This window comes from Callorhinus ursinus, unplaced genomic scaffold (assembly GCF_003265705.2).
Source record: "Callorhinus ursinus isolate GAN/ISIS: 27379988/994484 unplaced genomic scaffold, GSC_fseal_2.0 scaffold13, whole genome shotgun sequence".
NCBI lineage: Eukaryota > Metazoa > Chordata > Mammalia > Carnivora > Otariidae > Callorhinus > Callorhinus ursinus.
In genome coordinates, this window is record NW_027397075.1 from 31,474,266 (window position 1) to 31,495,111 (window position 20,846).

A 20,846-nucleotide genomic window follows, 5' to 3' on the forward strand; every position below is an offset into this window, starting at 1 on the left:
AAATATATTTCATATTTAGTCCTGGGGAGAGGGATTGGGGCAAGAGGATTGCAGGGAGCAAAGGAACAATTTACTATTTCAGGCCAAAATTGCTATGGGTAGAGAGAAAAGACAGCCATGTCCAGAATTAGGTTTGGAGTAGGAAAGGTTGCTGCAGTACCAACTAACCAAGAAAATATAGATTTGCCCACTTCCTCTTACTCCCAAAGAATTTTTTTTATTTGGCTTTTATTGAACAAAGTACCAGCAAGGCTGATTTAGAAGCAAAATAATGAGAGAAATGTTTAAAGCTATAGAATTGCCAACTCCCCAGCCCTCACCTCTCTCTTCTCTCATTTTCACCTAAACTCAGCAAAAGCAGGTCTGCTTTGCTCCACTCAGCAAGTCTCCAATTTACTTCTCTCAGAATTCCAGCTTAAAGAAAAAAAGGAAGAGCAAAACTTGCCCTCATTTTCATCTCAGCCCTGGTTGTGTTTCCTGCCAAAAGGTGGTTCAGTACTCCTAGACTTTTTAATTGCAGGAAGTATACCAAATGTCCTACAGTGTCTGGGATGGAAATTGAACCAGTCCCTCCAGTAATAAAGTAAAAAAGATAATTGAAGAAAGCTGGAGAACTTGGGAGCATTTGAATGACGTTAGCACTTATCCTCACATTACTTATAAGTAAAAGGAGTGATTAAGTCTGTGCTTATGTGGACTTCAGAGTCATACCACTGGTATTCAAACCTTGGCTCTGCCACTTACTGGTTGTGTGGCCCCGGGCAAATTATTTAACCTCTATGCACCTTGACTTTATCACTATCTAAGCTGGGGATAATAATAGCACTTACCCCCCTTTCAAAGGGCTATTGTGAGGTCTATATTGTATACATCATACGCTTTGCACAGTGCCTGGCAAATTTAGGGTTGACATCTGCCTTGTGTAATATCATATCCTTAATGCCTTGCATAGTGTTGAGCACATAGAAGATGCTCTGTGGATATAGATTGAGTTAATTAATAAGTGAGTAAATTGTATATCATTCCTCTGCCTCATATGTGTTCTCCTGCCTCTTTTCCTCATATGAGAAAATCCTTCCCCATCTTTTGTTTTGTTTTTGGCCTTAGATATATTATCACTAGTCCACGGAAAGCCCTCTTTCTCTCTCTCTTTTTTTTAAAATTACCGTTCCCATTCCCACCCCCTTTATCCCCATAAGGACTCACTGTAATATGTCCAAACTATGTCTATGTGTGTGTGTATATGTGTCTCTTTCAAAGGTATACATACATAAATGTTGTATTTGTATATTTACAAAATATATGCATTATAAATATAATGAATATATAAATATATGTATATATTTTAAAAATGTATTGTTGCTTCAGGTATGTATGTGTTTTTTGTTTTGAGGAGGGTTTTTGTTTGTTTGTTTGTTATTTTAGAGTGAGGAGGGGCAGAAGGAGAGGAAAAAAGATAATTTTAAGCAGACTTCATGGCCAGCTCGGAGCCTCATGCGGGGCTCGACTTCAGGACCCTGAGATCATGACCTGAGCCGAAATCAAGAGTCGGTCATTTAATGGAATGAGTCACCCAGGCATCCTTAATTAAAAAAAAAATTTAAGTGAGCTCCACATCTAGTGTGGGACTCAAAGCAGGGCTTGAACTCACAACCCTAAGGTCAAGACCTGAGCTAAAGTCAAGAGTCAGATATTTAACCTACTGAGCCACTCTGGTGCCCGCCCCCCCAGGTATGTATGTGTTTTAAATTTACTAACATAAATCTCCATCCAAATTTCTGTTCTCTTCAATTAGGGTAAAGCATGCAGTGCCTCCCAAGACAGACAAATTAGTAAGACTGCGGCAGAGACTGTGGCAGAATGTCAAATTCCCAATTAGGAAGGCAAAATATGGTTTTCTCAAAGATGTTCAAAGGATGTGAATGCTGCAGTCACTATCCAAGGTTGGAGAAAGGCCATAAAGATAGAGGGATGCTTACCTAAAACTCTAAAAAATATGTGTGGATATATACTTAGGAATAAAATGTTCTACTCAAAGTATGAAACATTGCTCTCAATATCTCTGATATTTAGTGCTTGCAAACAGGAGCTAAATAATACAAGAATCTACCTGGAGTAGATTCAGCCCAGACAAATTGCTCCTTCCTTTGAAACAAAGACTTGGAAATTCCACCTTACTACTTCCTGTTTTTGTTTCTCAAAAAAAGCTTTGCAAGTCTGAAGGCCCTTTCACTCTTGAAATAGAGTTTTGCTAACCACATATGCCTCTTTGGAATGTCCATATGTGCTCTAAAGATGTTGCTATGTGTATTCTTTCATGGGATACACTCATTTATAGACGAGGAGTCAGATCACACACATAAACAAATATAGAATATTGCTCTGCCCATTCCCTACCTTCCTCTCCTGCCAGAGCACCAAACCTTCACCAAAGCTTTCCATCCAAAATGAATTTTGAGGTTTCAATGGGATAGCTTCTACTCAAGCAGATGGTAGAAGACTTTAAGGCCACCAGGCCAGTCTAGAAGCCCCATTGTTTAGGGCTGGATTACCATCAATTCTAAATTATGCTCTATCAATCTTACTAACCCCTCTTAAAAGAATTATCAATCACTAATTTGGGATTTATAAAGTTTTGCATTCAGATACATTTCTGAGAATTTGAGGATATAAATCAATTAATGATGTTATAGGGCTCTGGTCTTTTGGAAAAATAACCAACTCCCCAAGAAAGGTATAGAGGGGAATCCCAGAAAAGGAACCAAGGTTTATGCATTAAAATGAAAATATGGGGGTCTTAAATACTTCAAATATGCCTATGTAACTGAAAATTCCTGAAAAGAAGTATGACTAACAGATGGATCAGGCACCAATGGTGTTTCTTGCAGAAATGGAAAAACCCATCTTAAAAGCTATATGGAACCTCAAGGGATTCAGAATAGTTAAAACAATCTTGAAAATGAGGAACAAAAGTAGAAGAATTCACATTTCCTGATCCGAAAACTTAATATAAAATATAGTCATCAAAACTGTGTGGTACTGGCATAAGGACAGAAATATAGACAAATGGAACAGAATAGAGAATCCAAAATAATGCTTGAATAATAGTCTTTTGATTTTTAACAAGGATGGCAACATCATTCAAAAGGGAAAGGACAGTTTTTTTTTTTATGAATGGTGCTGGGAAAACTGGATATCCACATGCAAAACAGTGAAATTGGATGCTTCCTTATACCATACACAAAAATTAACTCAATTAGATCAAACATTTAAACCTAAGAAATAAAACTCTTAGAAGGAAACATAGGGAGAAAATCTTTATAACACTGGATTTGGCAATGATTTTTGGATATGACACCAAAGGCCCAGGCAAGAAAAGAAAAAATAGATAAATCAGACTTCATCAAAATTATAAACTGTTGTATATCAAAGGATGCTATCAACAGAATGAAGAGGTAACCCATGGAATAGGAGAAAATATTTGCAAAGCATATATCTAATAAGGGACTAATCTTCAGAATATATAAAGAACTCCTACTACCTAACAACAAAAAACAAACAGCCCAATGCAAACATGGGAAAAAGACTTGAACAGACATTTCTCCAAAGAAGATATACAAATGGCCAATAAGACACATGAAAAGATGTTCAACATCACTAGCCATAGGGAAATGTAAATCAAAACAAAAATGAAATACTACTCCACACCTATTAGGATAGCTATTATCAAGAAAAAAAAGGAAAAAATAAAAAGTATTGGTAGAGATGTGGAGAAATTGAAACATTGTGCATTGCTGGTGGGGATGTAAAATGGCACAGCTGCTGTAGGAAACATTTTTGCATTTTCTCAAGAAGTTAAACGTAGAATTACCATATGATCCAGCAATTCCACTCCTTGATGTATACTCAAAAGATTTGAAAGCAGGTATTCAAACAGATACTTGTGTACCAGTTTTCATGGCATCAGTATTCACAACAACCAGAAAGTAGAAACAACCCAAATGTTCGTCAACAGATGAATGGATAAACAAAATGTGGTAATGCAATGGATATTATTCAGCCTTAAAAAGGAATGAAATTCTAATATATGCTAAAATGTGAATGAACCTTGAAACATCATGCTAAGTGAAATAAACCAGATAAAGAAGGCCACATATTGTATAGTTCCACTTATATGAAACTGGGCTTTATTAGAGAAAATTATGTGGGTGTAAAGAGAATTTTTTTCATAGAAATTAGTGGAAAAGTCATGACCTTTAATAATGTCTTTGAAGATAATTTGTATATTTTAAAATTTGCTCTAGCTTTAGTTTTATCCAGCTCAAACTACTGGTGTGCCTAAATTCCTAGTTGTTTATTGTCACTTGAATACATTTTTTAAAGAGGGGATTTATACTTCCTTTAAAATTCCCTAATAGTCAAAAGTGGGAATTTCCAATTCCTTACACTCAAATATCTAAGATGGTATCTTAATTTAGTACATATGTCCTGTATAGCACCATAATTAATTGCATTTGACTTTTGTCAACTTGTACATAATTGCAGAGATCTGGAAAACTGGGTCATCTAACATATGTTCACAAATATTTTGACTGTTCACATCATATGTTTTCTTTCCAATCCTCACTTTTAATAAAACCATCACATCCTATTCCTTAAAGGTTCAATTCCCAAAGTGCCTTTTGACAACAACAAAGACTAAAAATACAGTTTGTGTATGATTCAGGATGTTTGCATATGCTGCTTCCCCCTCCCAAACCCCGACTGTCTTTTAGCAGTTCCATTAGAATGTGGATACATAGAAAGATATATCCTTATTGACAAAGTGTATTCTCTGAATGTTAATGGAAAAAGTTATTCTGTGATCAAATAAGTTGAGAAATAATTAATATAGTGTTATTATTATTAATATAGTGTTATTATTATTAATATAGTATTATTATAGTGTTCTCTGTGCAATATTAGAACGCAAGCTCCATTAAACGTAGAGCAGTGCCTGACACTAAGGAATTCACAGAATGAATATTTGTTGAGTAAGTAAATACCTTTTCAGAGCCTTTAACAGCCTCATATCCATTGTCAATTTCCAAGAAAGGAATGTTGTACACACTTTCTAAACATTTTTGACTGTGAAACTTTCTTTTTTCCTCCCAAAAATACGTTAGCAAAGTTGATGATTCTTTAGACATATTTAAGAAAATATTGTTGAAAGAACTCCTAAATCCATTTCTGCCTCTTGTTATAATTCTTATAAAATATTTTGATGGAGAAGAAATTAAAAATTTCTTGAACCATTAATAATATTTGTCTTTCTGGCCAAATAAAATGACATGTATAAAAATACTTTGACATGCGTAAAATATCACTCATAGGTCATATAATTGAGCTTAATAGTTTAACATTAGTGCTTAGAAATATGGAGATCTTGGGGTGCCTGGATGGCTCAGTCGTTAAGCATCTGCCTTTGGCTCATGTCATGACCCCAGGGTCCTGGGATCACGCCCTGCATTGGGCTCCCTGTTCTGCAGGAAGCCTGCTTCTCCCTCTCCCTGCTTGTGTTCCCTCGCTTGCTTTGTCTCTCTGTCAAATAAATAAATACAATCTTAAAAAAAAAAAAAAAGAAATATAGAGATCTGGCCAAATCTGGACTTCTAAAAAGAAGTGACTTTCCAAAAGTGCAGAGCCATGCTCTCTGAGATTTCATGCCTCTCTTTATCTACCTGTCATATCTTTTTCCCTTTCACTCATTTAAAGTATGCAGCTCAGTAGTTTTTAGTATATTTAGGCTTATCATCTAGTATATTTAGGCTTATCATCTGAGTTCATTTTATATACAATGTGAAGTAGGGGTCCAATTTCATACTAATCCAAATGAAAATTCAGATGTCCCAGTACCAATTGTTTAAAAGACTATTCTTTCCCACTGAATTATCTTGACACACTTTTTTGAAAACCAGTTGACCATAAATATAAGAGCTAGTATCTGGACTCTCCATTATATATACCACTATCTATATTTTTATCCTTATGCCGGTAACACACTGTCTTGATTACTGTAACTTTGTAGTAAGTTTTGAAATAGACAAGTATGAATTTTCCAACTTTGTTCTTGTTTTTTCCCTAAGGTTCTTTTGGAAATTCTGTATCCCTTTCATTTCCATAAAGTGTTAGGGTCAGTTTGTCAATTTCTGCAAAAGGGAATTTGGGATGTTGATAGGGATTGCAATGAATCTGTAGATCAATATGGAGAGTAATGCTTCCAATGCATGAACAAAGATTGTCTCTATTTATTTAAATCTTTATTTTATTTCAACAGTGTTTTGTAGTTTTTTGGTGTTCAAGTCTTGTATTTCTTTTGTTAAATTTATTCCTAAGTATTTTATTCTTTTTGATGCTAGTATAAATGGAATTTATTTTCCTTAATTTCAGTTTTAGATTATTAATTGCCAACATATGGAAATAAATTGATTTGTGCATATTGATCTTGTATTCTGTAACTTTGTTGAACTCATTCATTAGTTCTAATAGGTGATTATGTGTGTATGTGTGTGTGTGTGTGCTGTTTAGGAGTTTCTGTATTTAAGATCATTTAATCTTTGAGTAGAGATCATTTTACTTCTTCTTTTCTAATCTCATACCTTTAATTCCTTTCTCTTGCCTAACTCTCCTGGCTAAAGTCTTTAGCAGAAATTCTAGAATTGAATAGAGTTGGTGTAAGAGTCTTTTTCCTGATTTTAGGGAGAAAACATTTAGTCTTTTACCATTAAATTTGAAATTAGAAGTGGGATTTCTGTAGCTTCTCTTTGTCAGGTTGAGGAAGTTTCCTTCTGTTTCTAGTGTATGGAGTGTTTTTATCATGGAAAAGTGTTGGATTTTGTCTAATTTTTTTTTGTATTTATTGAGATGATCATGTGCTTTGTCCTTTATTCTATTAATATAGTATATTAAATTTCTTGATTTTCACATGTTAATATAACTTTGCATTCCTGGGATAAATTTATCTTGGTCATGGTGTATAATCCTTCTTGTGTGTTGCTAGATTCATTTTGCTAGTATTTTGTTGACGATTTTTACATTTACATCCATTAGGGATATTGGTCTGTCATTTCCTTTGTGATATCCTTGTCTGATTTTCAAAACAAGGTAATGCTGGCCTTATAGAATGACTGGAAAGTGTTTCTTTCTCTCCTCCCTCTCCTGCTGTTTCTACAGCTGCCACTTCAAATAGTCTAGTGAGTGAAAGACTGGTATTAATTCTTTTTTAAATGTTTGGTAGAATTCACCAATGAAGCCATCTAGACTTGGATTTTTATTTACGAAAAGTTTTTAATTATTAATTCAGTCTTTTAATATGTATGGGTCTATTCAGATTTCTTATTTCTGCTTGAGTCCATTTTGGTAGTTTGTGTCCTAGGGATTTGTCCATTTCACCTAAGTTATAAGACTTGTCATACAGTTTTCCATGTTCCATTATAATCTTCTATAAGTTTGCTAGTGATATTCCCTCTTTTATTCCTTATGTTAGTCTAGTAATTTGAGTCTTCTCTCTTTTTTTCTTGGTATATGGCTAAAGACTTACTAATTTTGTTGAACTTTTCAAAAAACCAACTTTAGGACTTTTTCCTATTATTTTCTGTTCTCTATTTCATTTATTTCTGCTCTAATCTTTATTATTTCATTCATTCTGCTTGCTTTAGGTTTGGTTTTTGCTTTTTTTCTGAATTTATTAAGATAAAAGATTAAATTATTGATTTGAGATCTTTCTCCTTTTTAAATATAAGCATTTATTTACAGCTATAAATTTCCTTTTGGGAACTACTTTAGCTGCATTCCATAAGTTTTAGTATACTTTTTTTTATTTGAATACTTGCCATTGTATTTTCTAATTTCTCTCATGATTTCTTCTTTGGTCCATTGGTTATTAATTTCTACATATTTGTGAATTTCCCAAATTTCCTTCTCATTTTTTATATCTAATATAATTCCAGTGGTGTCAAAGAAAATAATTTGTATGGATTCAAGACACTGAAATTTATTGATGCCTATTTTATGGTTTAGCATATAATTTATCCTGGCAAATTTTTATATGCACTTAAGAATAATGTATTTTTTTTAATGTTGAGTGAAACATTTTATAGATGTCAGATTTAGTTGATTAGTTTTTTTTGGTCTTACATTTCAGGTCTTATATTTCTTTGTTGAATTTTTTGGGATTGAACCCTCCAATACTATTTAGTTTTCTAATTATCCCTTTAATTCTGTTAGTTTTTGCTTGATTAATTTGGGGACTCTGTTGTTAGGTGAGTATACGTATATAATTATGTGTCTTCCTGAAGGACTGGTTATCATATAAAATGTTCTACTTTTTTTAGTATCAATTTTGTCTTAAAATTTTATTTGTCTAATATTGGATAGCCATTCCAGTTTTCTTTTTGTCACTCTGTTTTGTATTTTGTTTTCCATTCTTTTACTTTCAACCTATTTGTGTCTTTGAATCTTAAGTGTGTTTCTTGTAGACAAAATATAAGTGGATCATATTTTATTTTCATATATTCTTCCAATCGATGCCTTTTGATTGGAGTGTTTGCTTCACTTATCTTTATTGTAATTGTTGAAAACGTAAGATTTATATCTGGCATTTTGCTATTTGTTTTTTATATGTAGCTTATGTCTTTTTGTTCCTCTATTTTTCTGTTACTGTATTTTTTGTGTTAAATACATATTTTCTTCTGTACCAATTTGATTTCCTTGTTGTTTCTGTTGTTATATATTTTTAGTTATTTTAATAGTGGTTGCCTTAGAGATTCAGTTAGCATTTTAACTTAAAACAATCTAGTTCAGGTTAATACTAACTTTACTCAATAGTACATAAAACCTTTGCTTTGATATACTTCTGGTCCCTCCCCTTTTTGTGTTACTATTTTCATACAGATTATATAGTTATACATTCCAAGTACAACAGTTTTATACTTATTGCCTAATATAGTTGTCTTTTAAATCAGATAAAAGAATAAAAGTGAAACAAAAATGTTTATACTGTCTTATATTTATATATGTACTTACCTTTTCTAATGCTTATTTATTCATGTGGGTTTGAGTTACCATCTGGTGTCTTTTCTTTTTACCCTGAAGGGCTTCCTTTACTATTTCTTATTGGACAACTCTGCTAATGACAAATTGTCTCAGAGTTTGTTTCTCTGGGAATATCTTAATTTCTCCTTCATTTGTGAAGGATAACTTTACTGGATATAGCATTCTTGGTTGACAGTCTCTTTCTTTTAGTACTTTGAATATGTCTTCCCACTTCCCTTTGGCCTCTGTGGTTTCTGATGAGGATCCTTTGTATGTGATGAGTTACGTCTTTTGTTGATTTCAAGATTCTGTCTTTGTCTTTCTAATGTTTGTTTATGAAATGTCTTTGTGTAGATCTCTTTGAGTTTATCTTAGTTTATAAAGGTTTTAGGATATGTAGATTAATGCCTTTCATCAAATTTTAGCAGTTCAGGGTTATTATTTCTTCAAGTACTCTTTCTGCTCCTTTCTCTTTTCTTTCCTTCCTAGAGACTCATTTTACATATGTTTATATGCTTAATTATGTCCACAGGCTCTGAGGTGCTGTTCACTTTTTTTCCATCCTTTTTTCTTTCTATTCCTAGGACTAGACAATCTTAATTGACCTATCATCAAATTCACTGATTCTTTCTTCTGCCAGCTCAATTTTTTTAGCACCTCTAGTGAACTTTCTAACTTCAATTTTGTACTTTTCAACCCTAGAATGTCTACTGAGGGTTTTTTTTTAATATTTATTTGTTTTTATTGATATCCTTCAATTGGTAAGTTATTGTTGTAATTTCCTTTAATTATATTGTTACCTTAATATATTTATAACTGATTCAAAGCCTTTGTCTACTAAGTCCATGAGTGGTTTCATCTCAGGAGCATTTTCCCTTGGCTTTCCTTTTTTCCTGTGCATGTGTCATATTTTCATTTTTTTGTGTGTGTCTCATAATTTTTGTTGAAACTGGATACTTTAGATAATATATTTTATATTTTAACAACTATGGTATCAGATCTCTATGCCCTCCAAAGTTTGTTACTGTTGCTGATATTCTGTAATATGTAGCCACTGAGTTCTCTGCTAGGTTTTTTGTTTTTTTTAAGTTCTTTTTTTTATTTTTAAGCCAGGTTCCTAAGGGTCATTGAGCCAGTATTATTTAGTGGCAACCAACAATCTTCCAGAAGATTTCCTTAAATGGTTTACCTGTATGTCACCCTTTGCCATTGAGATCTGTGTGTGAAGACATGCCTTCAAACCTCAGGCAATTTATCAAACAGTCTTAGCTTTCATTTCCTGCCTATGCAGGACCTCATTGTCAGCCAAACATGGACTGGTATGACTAGAGCCTTCTTTTTTCCAAGGTCAAGTCTTGCATACGCACTGTCTTCTAGATCTCCAGCAATGTGTCAGGGCTTTTTTAAGTTCTCCAGTTCTAGTTGTGGAAGGGATTCAGTGGAAACATCCAGATGCACATACTTGGAAATCCTGAGGGATAGTGCTCAGAAAGGATCCTGAAGTATCTTTCCTTGTTCCCCAAAGCCTGTGCTGGTACTCAAACATGTGGCCAAATGTTGAGGTGCTGATAAGAGCAGCAGACTGGTTAAGATCCAGGATCTGAATGAAGTGGTTGCCACATTTAAAATTTCATATAAATGCCATAGACTGTGGATTCTAGTCACAGATGCTTACACATCCTCTAAAAGGTCAAGTGAAGCCAGCTGCACCTGAAAGATCACCAGCTCAAGGAATATATCTGAATGGCTGTCCACTGAGAATGAGAATAAGGTTCTAGAGAATGCCACATGCATTCCAATCATTTGTCTTACCTGTTGCCATGAGGTTCACTTGGAAAAGTGAGGGAAGCAGGAGTAGAGATGGGGAGAGGAAATCTGGAAAGCATTTACCCAAAAGAGACTAAGTCATTCAAAAATACATTATTCAAACTAGAAAAGCCTGTGATGCAAGAAATAGAGAATCTCTGTGTAAGGAGAAACATGACTATGCTTTCATTAAGATAGAAGACTTTCACTGCTTCTGTTTCCTCAGTCTTGAATGCCCCCCCCACCTCTACCCCTTCTCCTCCTGACTGGCTATCTGTCCTTAATGAATTAACTTGAACATCTGTCTCTCATTCCCCAGTCGGAGCTGAAGACCAGTCCTCTGGTTCCCACAGTACCTTACCCATCTCCATCTTCCTCCCGCCAACAATATTGCATGTATTCATTTCTGTTTCCCCCACTGAACTGTGAACTTCTGGATGCCTTTTGTTAGTGTCTAATCTAGTAAATGGAAAAAAGAAGTTATTCATTCCAGTATTAGCTGTTCATTGTTTTTTATTCTGTTTCTTAAATTTCACTACTTTGTATTTTTTATTCACTCAAATTATTAAGCATCTATCATAGGTTTAGTACTAAATAAAACCCAATCCTTAAAGCTGAGGAACTTATAATTCTTTGGGGGCAGATAAATGCACCTTCAAAATCCAATGTATTAAATACTTTAAGAAAAAAAGTGGGATCAGAACAAACAAAGCCCCAACTTTCATGAGGGATCAAGATAGACTTCATATAGAAGTATATGTTTTATTTGAACCTCAAATAATAAGTCAAATTCCACAAAAAAGTATTGGTAAGGTGGGAAGAATCACTGAACAGTATGTGAAGAGCAAGGAAAGATTATTCAACTTTACATGTTTAACATTTGTTATTCCATCCAGGACTTGAAAAGATGGATATAGATTGACTAAAAGCCTCAACTGTATTTACTGAGTGAAATCTAGGAGATATTTGAATTATAACTTAATGTCATAGACCTGAGTTTTCAGCATCAACTTAATTTCCAAATAAAACTGCAGGCTTAATCATTATATTCAGATTGCCAATGGTTTTCATTTACCCTTGCCATCATAAAGTGGGAAAGGATTTTCAGTGTAATCTCTTCCAATTTCCCTTACAATGTAGAATTCTTCCTGAAGTATGCATGTCAGGAGTTCATCCCATAGTCTGGCCCATATTCTGGCCATGTTTTCTTTAGAGTGAAATGCTGAAGAGAGACATGTACTACTTGAGCCTAAATGCCCCCTATAATCAAAACCAGAGACATTAAAATGCATGAAGATTAAATCAGATGCAAATCTGGAATTCCTAACATTTGTTATGATGTGAAGAAGTGAATAAGGAAGGAAATTGAGATTCTCAGTGTGTGAAACTCTTGAATATTCATGTGCATTATCTCAGAACAACATCTTTCTTCTCTCTCTCCCTTTCTCTATTTGTAGATTATATTCTGCTATTTCTCTTTCTCTGGCTGAATAAATTTCTGCCTATTACATGCTCTAATATGTTTGCCTTTCACCCAGCCACAGTTACCCAATCAATAAATATTCATTGAGCAATTAAAATGAGATTTTAAGTATAAAAGTAAAACATACACAATAACAATATAGAGAATAGATAGCATACTACAGTGAAATTGAATCACAATGTTGCACACCAGAAACTAATATAACATTGTGTGTCAACTATACTCAAATAAAAAATTTTTTAAATAAAATAAGAAAGAATAAACATAGAAAATCAATTTAAACATGAAAATACCTACAGTGAAGGCAAAATAATATAAAAACTACAAGAAGAATATCATAAATATAAATGTATAAAACACATAATACTTTGAGATGCTGTGGCTTACTAGAAGCTAAATGAATGCTAAAGAAATAGGTGTTTAAAAGATCAGAGAATGAAACAGGGCTATATGAGGTCAGAAGAAAGATCACAGAGGTGAGGTGGAGTGTGGGGATTGTGGCTTAAACTGAGAACAGATGAAAAGATGAGGTGAGTGTTTACCTTTGAGGAGGAGACAAAAGGATATGATTAAGGGAATGCAGAGGGCTTCTGAGGAGCCAGCAAAGTTCTAGTTTTTTAATTAGGTGATAAAAACATGAATGCTCTTTTCACAATATCTCATTAGGCCATTCATTTGTTTTATGAAATGTTCTGTATGTGTTAAATTTATAATAAAATAGTTTAAAAAAGAGATTGGTGGGTGGGAAAAGGCTGCGTTAATTAAAAATAAAGTGTCCTTAAAGCCTCTACTCTAACACTGGGAAGTCAAAGCTGAGTAAGACAAAGCTGAGAGTTTCATGGCTATCCACAGGCTCCCATTCTATAAACAGGAAGGAGGGATGGTAACTGCAGATGAGTCTGGAAAGGTGGACCTGGACAAGATCACAAACACTGTACACACAATTCTAAGGCACTTTACTTTCTTCCAATAAGTAATAGAGAACCACTAACGGGCTTTAAGCAGATTTATGTGATGAGATTTTCATTATAGAGAGAGAACTCTGGTCATAACATAGAATATGGATTGGGGAAATGAGGTAAAACTGAGAGTAGAATATCTACAAAAGACAAAGACTTACATTGTTTTAACTTTCTCAAATACATGTTTTCCTTCCCCAGTAGTTTTGTGACCCATTGTATCACAATTTTATATTGTCCAGAATAGGGTACACAATCCTTGCGAATGAACACCATAGTTGAATTTAGCTGCTTGAATCCTTTTTGTTAGAGTAGGAAAAAAGGAAACAAATTTATTAGTTGAATGAATGAATGGACTGATGAATTATCTTAATGTCTTGATACTTTTAAAACCTGTTGAGTTGTGCCCAAAATTATCAACATTATTTGGTTACTTTCTAAATTTTGATATGCTCCTGGTTGCATTTATCCCATCTCTATCTCCTTCAATCCCCTTCACCATATAAGGAAAATTTAAAGAGCTATTTATAGAACATAAGAAAGACCCCATGAGTATATATGTATATAAAAATACAAATGCAAGTTTAAAGGGGGCAATAGCTCTAGGATTTTCTTGTAGGTATCTTGGAGTGATTGCTTATAAGGTTGCATTCAAGAGTCACTGACCAGAACCCAGGCTTGAGAAAACATTGATGGGAAAGAAGAAGAGCAAAGGACCAGAAATCATGTTATTGGTGTCAGCAGTTCCTTAACTGGATAATGCTTGCATCATGTCTGTAGGAAAATATGAGAATATGAGTTATTTTTGAATTTTGTTTTCCATGTTCTGACAAGAACCCTTCCCTTTTCTCTTGTCTTAAGGGTGTTTTTATTTCTTTGTTTTCTTTTAAGTCAATAGCGTTGAGTGGAAAATGCCCTAGAGCAGTAAGAGGTGGAAGGAAGCTCCAGAAAACATCAGTGATTTTTTTTCTAATTTTTTTTCCAGTTTTTACAGGAATCTTGTGGCTCTGTACATGTGTGTGCATGTGTTTTGGAGGTTGGAGTGAGAAAAAAATGGGTGGAATGCAGAGGACTTTGTCCTTTTCTGCTAATTCTCAACACACCCAGGATAGGGGGAAACTTCAGGAAGGACCTAAGAAAACACAGAACCAATACAAGCTGAGGCCCATTTTGAAAAGCTATATAGGACCCCCTTACCTTAAACCAGGAAGGTAGTAAACATCAGCCAGTGGTCAGGCTTGAAAGTCTCTGCCTACCTCAGATAGTAGACTTTAGGATGAAAACTTCACCAGGCCTTTTCCAAGAAGGGGAGAAGCATATCCTATGGGGGAAACATCCTAATATTCTCAGGTCCAGGTGTGGGAAAATAAATGAAAAACCACGTACCAGATTCTAAATATTTGAAAGTTCTAAGTCAAACTAAGAAACTGTTAAATTAAATATGTTTTATCATCTTATACATATTATAATAGTTTGGAAGACCAAATTCAAATTCAGAATTTTTAGAATCTTCTCAGAGTTCTGTGCTTGAATGTGATAGGATGGGAGAGCTCATCCTCAGACCCCCAGCACAAAGCCTGCTCCCTGTTTCCACCTCTAGCTCTGTTCCATAATATGATGAGCTACGAAGACATGCAGATACTCCAGCCTACCTATCCAAGCTCTTTCGGTATCCCCTGGGCCTACCCTCGGGTCATCTTTTGGATGAGTTTTAGAGAGAAAGAGAGTGAGTTCATGGGCCACAGCATAAGTTATTGGTGCTTGAGAAGAGAAGAGACAGGGGAGGCTGAGGGCCCAAAACAAACTGTACTTTAACTTAACTGAGGATGAGTATAATTTCTCTGATTCAGTCTTATATTTCACACTTGACTAGCAGGGTAAAACTGGAAGAAATCTAAGAGAAGCAGTTGTTTTTAGTAAGGGTGTGCTGAGCTTGTTAAAAGAGTTGAAGGAAGCATGGCACCTGGGTGGCTCAGTCAATTCAACAACCAACTCTTGGTTTCAGCTCAGGTCATGATTTCAGGGATGTGAGACTGAGCCCCATGTCAGGCGCTGTGCTGGGCATGGAGCCTGCTTAAGATTCTCTCTCACCCTCTCCCTCTGCAGCTCCCCCCTCAAAAAGAAAAAAATAAGAGTTGAAAGAACTTTGGCACAGAAGCCCAGAGTACTGAATTTTGGTCCCAGATCTGTCACTCACCAACAGTCCCACCCCCAAAATCTGTGGAGCCATAGACAGAGCTCTGTTCTGCCCTCTTACTTTGACAAATATGCCCTCATAATGATCTGGAAATCCTGTTACAAATTTGGAATTCTTGGCCCCTTCAAAGTTCATATGGAAAATGATGGTGCCAAAAGCCTGCTTTTGTCCCTTACTCCCATCCCTGCTCTTCCAGCCCTTGGCTCCTTCTACATATCTCATATGACTGTGTGTCAACACCTTAACTTACATATCCGAGCAATATTCACAGCCCTCCCCACTCCCAACCTTTCCTATCCTTGATGCAAACTGCTGCCCTGACCACTCTGAAGCCTACGGTTGTGCACACCACAAGTGTGGTTCACTCTCTGGATGATGGACATAGGGAAAAAACCCAAACAGGTAAGCCTAGAAGCAGGTAAATAAGGTAGTCCACATACTTCAGGTAGGCATATCCACTTGGCCCTGTAAACGCCTCACCAGGGAAGAGTGCAGCCAAGGAAAGGCTAGCATGTGGCTCATATGCTACAAGTACTACCTGCACATGAACCTGGCCCCCAGGAACAACCTGTCCCTGGAGGCCATCATCAAGCATGTGGGCCCCATCTTTGATCCCAAAGAGAAGAATCATATTGAGATGTTGCTTTGAGAGCCACTCTGATTTAGGCTGCATGGCCTCCTCACCCTGAAGACGAGTCCAATGGGGAGAGGAAACTGGGAGCCGAAAAGCCTGACCAGTTCAGACTACCTGCTGAGGCAGTAGCCATCAGCCACTGGGGAGACAATGTTCTTCTAGATCTCAAGGCCAGAGGTCTCTGAGGCTTGATCCTTGGGCAAGAAGTTACAGCTGTGGCATTTAATAACAAATAGTGAAGTGTTTTTTTTTTTTAATTTCCCAGCTGTTGTTAATAAAAAACAAATTCTGTGTTGGTAAAAGACTAGACAAATAGATCAACGGAACAAAATAGAGAACTCAGGGATAGACCCACATAAATATGGTCAAGTAATCTTTGACAAAGGGACAAAGGCAATACAATGGAATAAAAATGGGCTTTTCAAAAAGTGGTGCTGGAACAACTGTATATCCTCATGTAAAAACCAAAAATCTAAACATAAACATTACGTGTTTCACAAAAATTAACTCAAAATGAGCCACAGACCTAAATGTAAAAGGCAAAAGTATAAAATTCCTAGAAGATAACATAGGAGAAAATCTGGATGAACTTGGATTTGGTGATGACTTTTTTTTTTAATTTTATTTATTTATTTATTTATTTATTTATTTATTATTTGAGAGGGAGAGAGAGAGTGGGGGGGGAGGGCAGAAAGAGAGAGAGAGAATCTCAAGCAGATGCTGTGCTGAGCATGGAGCCTGACACAGGGCTCAATCCCATGACCCTGAGATCACAACCTAAGCTGAAACCGAGAATCGGATGCTTAATCAACTGCACCACCCAGGTGTCCCTTGTTTTTTTATTTTTATTTTTATTTGAGAGAGAGAGAGAGCTCGCATGAGTGGGAAGAGGAGGGGCAGAGGGAGAAGGAGAGAGAGAATCTTAAGCAGTCTCCATGTCCAGTGCAGAGCCCGATGCAGGGCTCGATCCCACAATCCTAAGATCATGACCCACCCTGCAATCAAGAGTCAGACCCTTAACTGACCCAGCCACCCAGGTGCCCCTGAATTTTATTTTTAAAAATATATTGCTGTAGATTGATTTGTGTCCCCTCAAAATTCATATGTTGAAATCCTAATCACTAATGTAATGGTAATAGGAGGTGGAGTTTTGGGGAGATTATTAGGTAATGAGAGGAGAGTCCTCCTGAATGGAATTAATGCCCTTATAAACCCCACTCCCCCCCCACACACACAAAACAGAGCTTCCCTCATCCCTTTCACCATGTGAGAACACAGTGAGAATATGGCTATCTGTGAATCAGGAAGTCCTCACCAGACACAAATCTGCCAGTGCCTTGATCTTGAATTTCCCAGACTCCAGAACTGTGAGAAATTAATTTCTGTTGTTTATAAGCCACACTGTCTATGATATTCTGTTACAGCAGCCTGAACAGACTAAGACAGAAATCTAGGAAGAAAAAAAACAAAAACGCAAACACAACACAACACAGTTGGGGCCCCACCCACTCCCACCAGTTTCTGTATAATAATTAATAGTTTTTGAGCATCCGGTATGTTCTAGATACTAGTGTACTTGTTTTATATAGCTTATCTCATGTAATCTACATTATCCCCATTTCAGGGATGGGGCATAAAGAGGTTAAAGAATGTGCCAGAAAGCACACAGATAGATAGTACCTGGTGGGACCAGGACTTGAACCCTTGTGCGGTTCTCTAGAACATACTCTTAAGCACTGAGCCTCACTATCTTATGGACATGGAAAGACAAAGCTGAATCCTAGTCCCAGCCACTAGTCTTGCCATCTTGGGCTGATGTATTTAAACTTTCTGTATTCTTTTGTAAAAGAGAGAAAATTAGATCGCTCTCCTAGGACTGTTCTAGGACTGGAGGATTTAAGCTGTGAAAAGTGCCTGTGAAAGCAGAATGCTAGGTATTCCATAAGTGTTGGTTCCTCCCTTCCCTCTTTCCTTCCTTCTTTCTTTGGCTGGTTGGCTATTTTCTCTGACTGCTTTCTTTTGACTCCCTGAGTGTGCAATTCCCAGGAATAATATCGATGTGCCTTTGGGCATATTTATTAACCAAACACTTCCCTCTACCTGTCTTAGGTCTTCCAGTTTCGACTGTGATCACGTTGCTGCTCATTTTGTTTGTTTTTGTAATAGGTCACCGCAAGTCTTTTTTTTCCTCTGGGGAGAAGACAGGGTGTAATTTACAAATAAAGTCAATGAAAGGGGGAGGCCCTGTGGGCCCTCATAACTGTCATCACTCCTGGAAATGATCTTGTAAAGCACACATCCTTTCACTGAAGTCAGCAGTTCTATTTTGATGCAGAGGGACACAGTAACCTCCTGAGGAAGTCTGTCCTTCAGTTCCTGCACATACAATTTAGGCTGGCATTTATTTAGCTTGGGTTGCCTTCTACTTTCTGTAACTATGAGTCCCTTGAGAAATGCAGCCTCCTGATTTTACGTGTGAGTCAAAAATACGGCATGTAAAATTAAGGTGCTGGCACAGATCTGGAGGATCAATTCCTTTCCCGAGGAGAACACACTATTTTAGTCTTTGCTTAAGGTGGTCAAAAGCAAGACCCTTCCATAAAGGAAACAAAAATCGACTTAAAATCAGAGGAGCTGAGTGATCAGGAGCCCAGACTTCATCCACGCAGCTGTGTCTCCATTCATTGCGCAGATTCCAGAAAGCAAAAGCCTGAGTTGCTTGCTCCTCCCACTGTGCAGGGATGCCAATTTTTATCTTAACTGGAAGAAAATCCCCCCTGACTGTTCCACCCACCAGAGATTCCTGCTGGGCTAGCCCAAGCCGTTTGCATCACCCCTTTGCTTTGCAAAGGGCCAGTTGCATCACTGAGGAGCGGAAGCCCTGGAGGGATCTCTCTCTCTGCCAGTTTCTCTAAGTTGTTATTACTTATAAAAGTGAAACCAACCATCTGCTTCCTCCGTTTAGCACATTCCTGAGGAGCTGCGGCCACATGCTAGATTAACCAGGCAAGGGAGGGGGCCTGGGCTCAGAAGTGAAGGCCCAGCTTCTTCTTTTCATGATTTAGAGCCCGGGTACAGCTCAAACCTCTGTTAATCTGCTTTTAATTCCCCCCAACTCTCAGGTTCTTTAAGTGGTCCAAAGAGGTCCTGCCATCCTAATACCCAAATAAGGAGATCCAGGCTGGGTCCTGGTCTCAGAGAGACTGAAGGGCTTGGAGGAGACTGGGCCCAGTGTTCATTGCCATGATGACCCTGACACCTGAGAATTTGGAATAATGATTCTTCTCGAAATCATGCAAATAGGCACATGAGGCACCGACTAGTGCCTAATTCAGGCAGCTTTGCAGGTACCAAGAGTTTATTCCCTTCCCTGTTTTGAGCTCCTTGTTATGTAAAGCCTAAGAAGGTTTTTTGGGGTTTGGTTTTTTGAATAAAGAAAGGCGAGGGAGGAAAACCCAGCATGTTCTCCTTCATCTTTAGTGTACCTATAGGTTGAGGGGGACTCCAGCTTGAAGTCCCAGCTATAAACATCCTATTATACTCATCAGGTGCCCCGGCTCCTTGACTCAACCTTTACCCACTTCTCTGTCTGAATTTGCTAAACTAGTGGCACCCCTTTCAGCTGCAGTCTGTGGAGCTACATCATGCGCTTCCTCTGTTCACTGGCATCGTGCAGACTGCTCAGTCACTGCTTGCCCAGACGTGGAGAGAGCTGAGCCAGCTTCTTACAAATGAAAAGGAAGGAATCATCACAGGCACACCCCACTGCATCTTTTCCCAAGCAACTTCCCAGGTATTAACTTGTGCTAACAATCAAAGGGAAATTTCTTAGATATAAATTTCCACACCTCAAGGTCAATCAGCACAAACTTGCTCCATGTTGAAGCTTAAAAGGAATGTTTTGCAGATAATCAGTATGTTCTAACTTAATTCTTTGGATTCTTTCTTGCATTCCAAATATCGCTGGCCTGGATGTACCTAAGAGGCAGTTTGCAGAAGGAAAACTATTTAATAAGGCATATTTTTTCCATTGAAACCTCTAAACACATTACCTTTATAAAGGGTATAAAATTTTTATTTTTATACTTTTATAAAATTCAGATTATCAGATATTTTCACAAAGCTCAGGATATCATCTTAATTGTTGAGAATTAGTCCCAAAAAATGTTTTTATAAATAAAAGCCTTGGGCACTTTCTTTAAGGACAAAGCTAGAAATAACTGGATGTCACCCGTCTTTCCCAGTCATACGCTATTCCAAGCAGACAAACTAAAGGGAGTGCTCTGGATGGTAGGTATACTCTATATGGCACTTTCACTGGAGACCAGAAACTCATTCCCTTATTTTTGTGTACTGTCTCACATGCAACTCTTAAGGATAAGGAGGAGTTAGCCAGGTTAGCAATACAATAAAGTTGGAACTGGAGACTCAATGCTGCCAAGACTCTCAGTCTTTTTCTCACTTATCTCCATGTGGGTCTCATCCTCTTACACATTTGGACAAAACATGGTCACCAACAACTCTTGAGTTTGACCTTTTGCAACTTCTACCAGCTGAGATGGTATCTCTCCCCCTACCCTCAATTTCTCTCTCTCTTCTCAAGTCCAAAAGTCCTTTGGCAGAGAGTTCATTGACTCAGTTTGGGAGACCCAGAGAATGGCTGACTCTGACCAGAGATTTGGAACAATGAGATAT